We start from the raw sequence: 12,343 nt of genomic DNA, 5'->3' as shown, positions 1-12,343 counted from the left end.
GACACCAATCGAGCGATTGGGGTTGGGTTGGTAAGTTGGCTACTGAAAGAAAATTACAGCTCACACATATGCTATCCCTTGGAATATGGAACATCTGAACACTGTGGGCAGCTGGAAAATTAGAGCTGCTTTGGAAGGAGATAGAGAGATACCGATGTGATATACTTGGACTGGCAGAGATGCATTGGATGGCATCAGGAGAGATATGCGGTTGCGAAGTCATTTGGCCAGGAAATGAAATGAAGCATGAAGCAGGAGCTGGATTCCTTCTTAGCAAAATAGCTAGAAGGGCATTATTAGGATACAAACTGGTGAGTGCAAGAATGATGGTAGTGAGATTCAAAGCAAAACCCTTCAATATCTCAGTCATTCAGGTGTATGCACCCATGTCGGACACTATGGAGGAAGAAATTAAGCTATTCTATAGAGACTTGACAAAGAAGGTGGAGGAGATACCAAAGAAAGATGTGTTGATCATTGGAGAAGATTGGAATGTGAAGGTTGGAGCACATAATGAAGGTTGGGAGAGAGTCATGGGAAGGTTTGGATGTGGAGAAAGAAACGTATGAGGTGAGAAACTTCTAGAGTTTGCTACAGAGCATGAGATGGTGATCTGTGACACGAGATTCCAACAAAAGGACGGTAGGAAGTGGACGTGGTGATAGAATGACGGAAAGTCCAAGAACATGATAGAGATGATTTTGATAAGAAGAAGATGGATAACATCAGTACAGCAATGCCGAACTTTCCAAGGAGGGGATATAGACTCAGACCACAGTTTTGTGATTGCAAACGTCAAGATAAAACTCAAAAGAAAATGTATGACACAGTTTAAGAAAAGAAGACCTGTGGCGAGGCTATGTGAGGAGGAAACCAGGAATGCATACAGAACAGCGCTCAAAGAGAAGATTAAGAATATTGCCACAGAGAAAGACCTAGATAAGAGAGTCACAGGGATAGCCATCACTATAGAAGAAACAATTGAGCAGACTGTTCCAGAGGAAGAAAAGATCAATAAGAAGTGGATTACCCAGGAGACACTGAAGTTGGTTCTAGAGAAGAGAGTGTTGAAGATCAGAAGAGATGTTTCTGAGATGGTAGAACAGCAATATAGGATGAAATGCAATGAGGTAAGGAAAGGAGCCAGGAAGGGTAAGGAGAAATGGTTAGAGGAGCAATGTGAAGATATAGAGAGGTATTATGGTGAATGTAAGACTAAGGAGGTGTATAAGACAATTTGGAATATTAACAGGAAATGGCAACCAAAGCAGATGGCGAACCAAAGATGAGAACGAAAACATGATCATGAACAGGGAGAAGATCGTGCAGCGATGGATGAGATATTGCACCAATAGGTACAAAGCACAGTTGGACCCAAGTGGCCAAGACAGACTGATTGAAGAATTGAAAGAGATATCCCCCCCGAGCATCAAGAGCGAGACCGGTATTTTGAAGGAGGAAGTAGAAAAAGCAGTGAAATGAATAAAGAACAACAAGAGCCCTGGAAATGATATGATCACTAGAGAGATGATCAAATAAGGCAGAGAAAGCATGATTCAGGAAATACACCGACTGTGTAGTATAGCATGGATAGAAGGGAAGGCATCTAAGGAATGGACAAGATCTGTGCTACTGACAATACCCAAGAAAGGAAGTACATTGGAGTGCAAGAACTACAGAACGATTGCCCTAACAAGTCATCTAGGTAAGGTGCTGATGATGATACTGACTGAGAGATTAAGATCACAGATAGAAGAACATATAGGAGATGAGCAAGCAGGGTTCAGAAAAGATAGAAGTACCATATAGCAGATATTGGCACTAAGAATGACAGCGGAGAAAGCTCAACGAAAGAACAAGAACGTATACACTTGCTTTATCGATTTTCAAAAGGCATTTGACAGTATAGATCAGAAAGTGACTTGGGCGGTGTTGGAGTCATATGGAGTGGATAGCAGACTGTTGAAGAATATCGATGACAATGTGGAATCAGCGGTGAGAACATGCAGGGAGTTGGGAAGTTGGTTCACAACAAGTAGAGGTATGAGAGAAGGAGATCCAATATCGCCAAGTATCTTCATCGCACCTCTGGAGAGAGTGATGGACAAGAGCAAGGAAGAGGTAGAAGGGTTATCTGTGCATGGGAAAAGAATTAACAACTTGAGGTTCGCGGATGATACAGTCATCATTGAGGAAGATGAGGAGAAGCTAGTGAAAATGGTGCAGGTGTTAAACAAAGAAGGGAGGCGGTACAGATTGATTATGAACATCGATAAAACAAAAACAATGATATTTGGAGATAAGGAAATAGGAAGGAAGATCAGTGTCGATGGTATTGAACTTGAAAATGTAGAGAAGTTCACATATCTGGGGAGCAACATAACATATGATCTAGACTGTGAGAAGGAAATAGTGACTAGAATAGCGAAAGCAAGAGTGAGTTTGAAGGAGATAGATAAGATCTGGAAAAGCAAAGCAATTAGCTTGGGAACAAAGCTGAACATCTTGAAACCATGTGTATTCAGCAGCATCTAGTACAGATGTGAGACATGGGTGATAATGAAAGATTTGGAAAGAGGAATATTGGCATTCGAAAGGAATTGTTATAGAAAGATTCTGAGAATAGGATGGATGCAGAAGGTCACCACTGAGGAATTATATATAGGAAGATATAGCTGCAAGAGAACCTGCTGCAGAAGGGTATAAAATGGAAGCTACAACTATATGGACATATTTGCAGAATGAATGATGAACCAAAAATCAAGACCTTGGTATTTGGCATAATGGACGGTTCAAATAGGAGAGGCAGACCCCACAGAGAACGGATAGATGATATAGTAGATTGGTGCGAAGCTAGTCTACAGAAATTAAGCCACTCTGTACCAGACAGGGAAAGATGGAAGGAAATAGTGAGAGAGGCATCAGACACCAACGGGTGCTGAGCCCACGGTTATTGATGATGATGATTGACAAAGTCCTGGCTAGGGGAATTTAGTTAGGGTTGATCCTGGTTCGGGCAGGGGCTGAACTCGATGACCTCCTGAGTTCTCTTCCAGCCCTAGAATTCTATGGTACTGTGATTTTATGATCTTCCCAACACTTAAATTCTACAAGGCTGGGCCACACAGAATATGTCAACGTAGCTGGAGAGTATCTGAATGCCCAATGAAGTCACCTAGGGTCCCATAGAACTCCCCAAGAGGATATCATAACTCATTCTTCTTTTGCCCTCTCCCAGCTCATAGGAGAGGGTCTTCTGTGACGTGCCAGTTCTTGGGCTCCCAGGCTATGTCTAGATTACAGGGACTTGTGGACAGACTTTTTAGTCAGAAGATAGCTTCTGACAAACTTGTGTTGACAGATCGCAGCCAAACTGCTGAGCAGATCACAAGGGCAATCCACTCTGTTGACGGAGAATGGCCGGACTGCCTGGCCCCTCTCTCAACAAAATGGCCATCCAGAACCATAGCAGACATTGTTATGTGGCTGGCAATTCCTTCTGGGACCCCCAGTGAGACACTTCCTTCAAGGTTCCCCCCGCCCCCCTGACACCCTTTCTCTGCCCATGCTGAGGCATGCCTATCTTCACAAGGGACAGCACAGCTGCTAGAACAAGGCTTCTACTCTTTCTGGGAGACACAGCTCTGTCTACTGAGCCAGGGTGCCAGAGCAGCCCCTGGGCTTGCTCTGGCCCCATGCAGAAGTGCTTCAGCACCTGCTGCTCCTGCTGATGGCTGTCCTTTTGTGCGTCAAGGAGGGATAGCCTGACACCACCTTTCAGGAGCTCGACACTGCTGCCAGACAGTCACACCTGCACCCACACCCCCCCATCCCACACCCCCATATGAGTGCACAGGCAGATCTGGAGGCACTGCACTAGTTCCAGCTGGTGGGACTGGCTGGTCATGAGGCAGTGGGATAGCCAGCAGTAGTTCCAGAACTTCCACATGCAGAAGGCCACATTCCTGGAGCTCTGTGTCTGGTTCTCCCCTACCCTCACCCTCTGGAAACAGGACCCGAACATGTGGCCTGCCATCCCCATGGAGAAGCGGGTCACAGTTGCCCTGTGGAAGCTCACCATCCCTGACAGCTACCACTCAGAGGGACACAGTTTAGTGAAGTCCACCACCAGCGCCCTCCTCATGGAGATAAGGCACTCTTGGGCTGCAGTCCTTGCACAGAGAAGGGTGCCCTGCCAAAGGGGTCCCTTGCGACATGGGGTTGGAGGGTGAAAGGGGTGTGTTTGGGGGTGGGGGGTGAACCCCCATCTCTGGTGGACCGTGCTGGCAAGGAGGCAGCCTCACAGGGAGGGGCCTCCTAGAGAACTTGGGGGGCAGAAGGACAGGGACCCCCCCTTGTCCCAGGGACTCCCTCCCACAGTCCCTGACATCTCTGTTCATTCTCCTCCCTCTGCCAGATGGACCCCACCCAGAAACTCTTCAATACCCACCTCATCTGGGCTAGGATGAAGGCTGAGTGTGCCTTTGGCCACCTTAAGGCATATTTCAGGTGCCTGCTCACCTGCTTGGACGTGGGGGAGCACAATGTCCCCAAAGTTGTGGCCACGTGTTGTGCCCTGCACAACATAGTGGAGGGAGTTGGGGAGACCTTCCTCCTAGGGTGAGCGACATACAAGCAGCTGGCTGCAGCTCCAATCACCAGGCCCATCAGGACGGGGTGTAGATCTGGGAGGCCTTGAGGGACAACTTCTTCCAGGACCCCCAGTAACCCTCCCCAGACCCCCCCAGTGGGGGTCTCAGTCCTAGAGTCCTACCTCACCCCCACCATGACCCTTCCATTCACCCCGTCACCTCTCTCCAATCCCTGCCCGATAAACACAGAAGTGGATGTGGTGAATAAAGAACTAGTTTACTGACCCAAATAAAAATACGTGGATAAGAAACAGAGTAATAACAAACTATTTACAATAAAGTGAAGGGCAAAACCATTGAATTATGTAAAGTAGGGAGGCTTGAGATGGGGGGCATCAGAACTTGGATGGGAGGGTCTTGGAACAGCAGTGGGGGGCCTTTAAACATGGAGGGAGTGGGGATACACAAATCCAGGAGGGTGCAGGACCCCAAGTGGTGTCAGCCTTGGGCTCCTCTCCTGCCACAGGTTTGGGGCCCCCATCGGGGCTGGGTCGGGGCTGGGAGCAGGGGGAGATACAGATGCAGTGGAGCTGTGGCAGGGTCTGGGTGGATGGGTGGGGGAGCAGCAGGGGTGGGTCGGAGAGGGCCCTCAGCCATTGCAGGAGGTCTCGTATGCCCTGCAGGATGGCCAGTGGGGGCTGGGTGGCAGTGGTGGTAGCGGGGAGTGGTGGGGGCAGAGGAGGGGGGTGGCAGCCATAGGTGAATGCGTGAATCTCAATATTCCACCCTATTCCACCTGGGTTTAGCAGGCCAATGTTCAAACCACTAAGCTATCACCTCAACCTTCCATTAGCCAGGTCTTCAACTTCATCTTAATAATAAATGGAATGCAAATAGTCCTGAAGAGCGTGTAAACAATTGCTTAGAATAAAATACCTTTTCAATTGCATTACTCAAAATCAGCATCAGAAAAATGGGATAGCTACTACAGGTTGAACCTCTCTAATCCAGAATTCACTCATCTGGCAAACTCCATAATCTGGCATGATTTTAGTTAGCCAGACAACCACTTATCATGGGTGTGGCCAAGTTTCCCATGGTCCTATGATGTTTGTATACAGCAACCAGTCCTGTGTCCCAGTGTTCTGTGCTGTCGTTTAGCCCTAATTTACCCTCCAAACGTCTTCTAAGAGCCCAGTAAGCAGTGGAAACGCTGGTAATGTGCTAGAAAATAGTGACATCCCATGGCCCAGCAAATTCTCCTGTCCTGCTTCGGTCAGCTCCTTAGGGAGTAGAACGAGAGAGGTTCAACCTGTACTAGAATGGTGGCATTTAGCCAATGAAAGCTCCCTTTCTTCAGTCGAACTCTCCTGCCATCTTCAGGACAGTCAGTTTCTTTTCACTGAGAAACAGACATATATTGAAAAATTTCCCCCTGAGCTTTTTATTATTTTTTTAAACAATAAAATCTTGTTTCGTAGGCAAAAAAAGTTTTTATTCCAACACTATAATTATTTTTGTTGCACATTATTAAAGCTTATTGAATCGTGTTTTCATTCAACACTCGCCAACCTCTACACTCTCACTGCCAGACACTAGTAAGGAATCTTTTCTGACTTAAATTGAACCACAAATACCCAGAAATCCAAGGAAGGAAAGCCCAGCCTATTCCAGTAGTCCAACCTGCCCCTGTATGGGATTGCCTCTTCCTGCGCATTTTCTAGTGCTTTACCCAGTCTGGTTTTTAATGACTCTGGGGATCAGCTGACCATCACTTCCCCCGAAGGCCATCTCTGCAGCATAACAGAGCTCTGTAGTAATGAATGTCTTCTCTCAGCGTGTTTCCCCCTTTCGTAGCATTACTTAGAGTTACACTCAGTCTCAAACCTGTAAATAGCTGCTGTGCAGAGTACACCATAATGATACTCCATTTGTCATGGTGATTGCAAGCAGTTTTAAACATTTGCAGTATTAAAACTAATGAGGATGGCACATTCACGTGTACATTAGATACCAGAGCAGCATTAAAGCATGACAACTCACAAAATCAAGCACTCACGAGGTCTGAAGTGCCAGAAATAACAGTTCCAGAGAAGTTTTAATTCAGCCCCCTTTGCATTATGATGAAGTCTTTAATTACATTATCACATAATTCGTTTTCCCCTTACATTGAGTGCTCACCAAACAAGCAGCTGTGTGCTAGTTCTTTTTATTTCCCATGGCGGCCACCCAAGTTGGCCTACAGACAGGAGTGGGGAGGATTACCTGGGGCAGGGTGCAGTGGCGGCTGGCGGCTGCCACCTCCCCTTAATCCACCTCCTCCCACTCACCACATGGGTGACACAAGCACCAGCCTTCTCTGCTCTGCTGTACCCCACCATCCTGGCCCACTGAGCCCAGCTTCTCTGGGGCAGCAAGAAACAGCCTCCAGTCCCCACCACCCACAGAAAGGCAGCACTCAGCAGGCTGTGAGGCCATGGTGGCAGGATGGGCAAAGGGACAGGTTGGAAGAGGGGCAGGACCTGCAGTGGAGGAGGGTTTCTCTGGGTCCCATGCATGGGGCACTGTGGGGATTGCCTCCAGCTCCTGCCCATCCATCAGGACAGCCCTGAGTATATGGCCCCACACCTTATTTGTAGTAGACCCCCGATTTACATGGGGATCTTGCAACCCCCGCAGAAGTCAAATTTCCTGCATAATGTGGGGGAGCCAGGAAAATGACCAGGGCGCCAGCTGGGAGAAGCCAGGGAGAAGCCGCAGTGGTGTGACTGCTTCCCCCAGCCCAGCTTCTCCCAGCTGGGAGAAGCCGGGGGACAGACAGATGTGGCAGCTTACCTGCCCAGCTTCCCTCAGCTGAGGGAGCTAGGTAGGCAGACAGGCAGGGTGGCATGGTTCCTCCCCTCACCCAGGAGCTCCATGCACTGCTGCTGCCCCCCTCAACTGCACCTTCGCCAGGTCACCAACTTCTCAGTGCAGCTGTACAGCTTCCCTCCAGCCCTTCTACTCCTTTCCCCCATGCACATCACGGGCAGCTTCCTGATCTGCCGCACTGAAATAATGGGACTCAATTTAATTGGTTTAATGGCCGGATCCCTCCCACAATGCAGCAGAGAAGGGAGCAGGAGGAGGTGTCAGCATCTGGGGCTGCAAATGGCTCCTTAAAGAGTTACATGCAGCTCCAGAGCCACAGGTTTCCCACCAATCCCTACTCAGCTGGCTTTCAAAATGGTGCCACTGCTGGCTCTGCAGGCCAGATTCTGGCCTGTGGGCCACATGTTGGCCATCCCCGCACAACTCCATGAACTCCTGCCAACTCACTACATCATGGCATTTGTCTGGCATCCAATGTCAATATTGTGTGAAGTATCATGGGAAAGCTAATTACACACTGGTTATTAATATAATCATCAAATGCAAATGTGCACATTATATGTGACATTATCAATTCCCTCTGTATGCTATTACTAGAATATTTAAGACCAGACTGCCTAGCCTTGGTAGAGGAGACAGTTGGGTCACTTCTAATCAAAGAAGGCTGGGTTTACTTCAATTTATAGATTAACAGCAAGTAAAATGGTAGCGCTTACTTCACCCCAAACAGCAAGTGAAACTTTAAAACCATGATCCCATTTTCATGATACAAAGGCATTGATTCTTTATTTCCTAAGTGTAGGTTAAGGGAGGTCTTTCATATCTCCCTGTTGACTTCACATATAAATGGATCTCTATTGTATTACCTTATAATGTGTAAGTTAGATCTGAACAAAACAAACCAGCAGTCATGTAGCACTTTGAAGACTAACAAAATAATTTATTAGGGGATAAACTTTCGCGGCACAGATCCTCTCCTCCACATGTGGAGATACAGCATTTCCAGTACAGCCCGACAGTTATATAACAGAGAGGTCCACCAAAAAAAAATTGACTAAAAACCAACAAATCAGAGACATAGTACTGAAGTGGTCGACAGGTGAATAAAACAAACCCTTGCCAACAGAAAACCTGTTTGGCAACCCTGACTTGGTACGGATTTTAAACATTATCAGTGCATGTGTGCATTTATATGTATAAACTCCTTACCTAGTATCTGTATATACATTTTATAATTATATTAATGACCACTGTGACCCCAGCTTTCATTAAGACCTCACATGGCATTCTCTGGCAAATTAGCATGTACACAAAAGAATCCAGAGATTCCTGCAAGCTCTTTGCTGGTTAGTATAAAGAAATTCTTCAGTCATGTTGACTCTCTGGTCTACTAAGTCTTGAAGAAAGAGAATAATTCTTTGGATTCACTTAGAATCATAGAATGCTAGGACTGGAAGGGACCGTGGGAGGTCATTAAATCCAGTCCCCTGCCCTCATGGCAGGACCAAGTACTGTCTAGAACACCCCTGACAGACATCTATCTAACCTGTTCTTAAATATCTCCAGAGACAGATTCCACAACCTCCCTAGGCAATTTATTCCAGTGTTTGACCACCCTGACAGTTAGGAGGTTTTTCCTAATGTCCAACCTAAACCTCCCTTGCGGCAGTTTAAGCCCATTGCTTCTTGTTCTACTCTCAGAGGACAAGAAGAACAAGTTTTCTCCCTCCTCCTTACGATACCCTCTTAGATACATGAAAACTGTTATAATTTCCCCCCTCAATCTTCTTTTCTCCAAACTAAACAAGCTCAGTTCTTCAGACTTCCTTCATAGGTCATGTTCTCTAGTCCTTCGGTCATTCTTGTTGCTCTTTTCTGGACCTTTTCCAATTTCTCCACATCTTTCTGGACTGCGGTGCCCAGAACTGGACACAATACTCCAACTGAGGCCTAACCAGCGCAGAGTAGAGTAGAAAGAGAAGTTACTCACCTGTGTAGTAACGATGGTTCTTCGAGATGTGTCCCTGTGGGTGCTCCACAGTAGGTGTCGGGCTCGCCCCGGAGCTGCAGATCGGAAAATTTTCAGCAGTCTCCGTCGGGTCGCGCATGTGCCGATGCGCACCAGTCCTTCGCATGCCTTTGATCACATGCGTGATCCGGTGCCCGCCAGTTCCTTAGCCAACCGCCCCGGATGCTTCTGAAAAACTCGAAAAACAGAGCTCCGAAGCAGGGAGGAATGGGTGGGTAGTGGAGCACCCACGAGGCCACATCTCGAAGAACCATTGTTACTACACAGGTGAGTAACTTCTCTGTCTTCTTCGAGTGGTCCCTGTAGGAGCCCCACAGTAGGTGACTACCCAGCAGCATCCCCAATTAAGGAGGTGGGTATCCACTTATGTGCAGCTTGCCCTTGATAGGACTGCTGTCGACAAGTGTGTATCCTCATCGAACACCCGGTGCATGGCATAATGCTTGGCAAAGGTGTCGTAAAATGACCAAGTCACCGCTCTGCAGATGTCTTTTAATGTGATTCCTTTCAAGAAGGCCGTTGATGCTGTCATCACTCTGGTGGAGTGAGCCCTGGGCGGAACTAGCAGAGGGGTCTTACTCAGCTCATAACACAGTCTTATACAGGATACAATGTAATTTGAAATTCTTTGTGAGGATAGGCCTTCCCCTTTCAACCTGGGTGCGAGAGACACCAGGAGTCTGTCCGTTTTCTGGAAGGGCTTACTTCTGTCTATGTAAAAAGCCAACGCCCTCCTTACATCTAGCAGGTGCAGCCGCGCCTCTTTGCTAGAGTTGTGAGGCTTAGGATAAAATGAGGGTAATACTGTTGGTTCGTTAATGTGGAACTCTGAGGAAACCTTTGGAATGAAGGCCGGGTGTAATCGTAAGATCACCACTTCTTTTGAGAGTACCATGCAGGGTGGCATTGCCATTATTGCTGCGAGTTTGCTCACCCTGCAGGCCGACGTAATAGCGAGAAGGAAGGTTGTTTTCAGGGTAAGTAACCGGAGGGGTACCGTGGCCAATGGTTCAAAGGGTGGTCCCGACAGCGTGTGGAGGACCAAGTCCAAACTCCATGACGGTGATAGTGGTTTCCGAGAGGGGTACAGGTTTACCAGCCCCTTTAGGAACCGTGTGACCATAGGAGGGGCGAATATGGTTGGCCCTTCCTCTTTGTGTTGAAATGCTGATATAGCTGCAAGATGGACCTTTAGTGAGGATAGGGAGTGTCCATCTGGTTTTAGCTCCAGCAGGTATTCTAGAATTGCAGGTATAGGGACGCCCTGAGGAGCCAATTGCTTGGAAGAGCACCAGGAGATGAACCATTTCCACTTCTGCGCGTAAGTCTTTCTGGTGGAATTCCTTCGACTGAACTCCAAAACTTGTTTCACTCCCTCTGAACATGTGCTCTCTAAGGCGCTGAGTCATGGATTAGCCACGCCTGTAGGCGGAGTCTTTGAGGATGTGGGTGCACTATGGACCCCTGAGCCTGCGTGAGAAGGTCCAGCACTACTGGTAGGGGGAGTGGCGGGCAGCATGACATGTGCAGAAGCAGAGGGAACCATTGTTGTCGGTCCCAGGTTGGGACTATAAGTATTATGTGTGCTCTCTCTCTTCTGGCTTTCTCTAGAACCTTGTGAATGAGTGTTGTGGGAGGGAATGCATAGAGTAGAGGGCCCTTCCATGGCACTGTGAAGGCGTCCCCCAAGGATCCCTGTCCTATGCCCGCTCTGGAGCGGTACTGAGGGCACTGCTTGTTGTTGTAAGTGGCAAACAGATCGATTTGGGGAACCCCCAATTTGTGAAATACTTGTTGGAGCAGATTGGCACGGATCTGCCACTCGTGCGTGAGCACAAAGCGCCTGCTTAGCTGGTCCGCCTTCATGGTGTGGACACCGGGTAAGTATGAGGCTTTCAGCATATATTGTTGACAATGCACCAGTTCCACAACCGGACTGCCTCCGCACATAGCACATGGGATCTGGCCCCTCCTTGTCGGTTGATCTACAACATGGTGGAGGTGTTGTTGGTATTTACTCCGACTACTTTGCCATGCAGGTATTTCCGAAAATGTCTGCACGCATTGAACACTGCTCTGAGTTCTAGTATGTTTACATGCAATGTCTTTTCCACAGGGGACCATAGCCCCTGAGTTACCTTGTTGCTGATGCGTGCTCCCCATCCTATGTGGGATGCATCTGTTGTAAGAAAAATCGCAATTTGTGGTTGGCGGAAGGGCACCCCTACTAGTAAGTTCTTGGGATCTGCCCACCATGCCAGTGACCTGCGCACCTCTGCTGTGGGCGATACTGCCCTGTGGATGGTATGGACTATCGGTTTGTAAATGCTCGCCAGCCAATGCTGCAGACCCTGCATATGCAGCCTGGCATTCTGCACCACGAATGTGGTGGTCGCCATGTGCCCCAACAGTTGTAGACATGTTAGGATTGGCACTGTGGGGCTGTACATCATTACTTGCACCAGGGATTTGATGCTGCGGAAACGGGCATGGGGCAGGTATATTCTTGACGTAGTAGAGTCTATGTGTGCCCCTATGAACTCTATATTCTGCATAGGCTCGGCCTTTGATTTCGAGAGGTTGATAACTAGGCCCAACAAGGCGAATGTGTTTGTAGTGACGTGTATCATGCGTAGGACCTCTGCCTTCGAGGCCCCTTTCAGTAGGCAGTTGTCCAGGTATGGAAAAATGAACACACCCTGTCTGTGTAGGTAAGCTGATACTACCGCCAGTGTTTTGGTGAACACTCTGGGCGCCGAAGAGAAACCGAACAGAAGAACCCTGTATTGGAAGTGCTCCCTGCCCACTGTGAAGCGGAGGAAACGTCTGTGTGCCGGGTGAATAGTTACAT

The sequence above is a fragment of the Carettochelys insculpta genome, chromosome 2 (assembly GCF_033958435.1).
Source record: "Carettochelys insculpta isolate YL-2023 chromosome 2, ASM3395843v1, whole genome shotgun sequence".
Lineage (NCBI taxonomy): Eukaryota > Metazoa > Chordata > Testudines > Carettochelyidae > Carettochelys > Carettochelys insculpta.
This window is presented reverse-complemented; position numbering follows the sequence as displayed.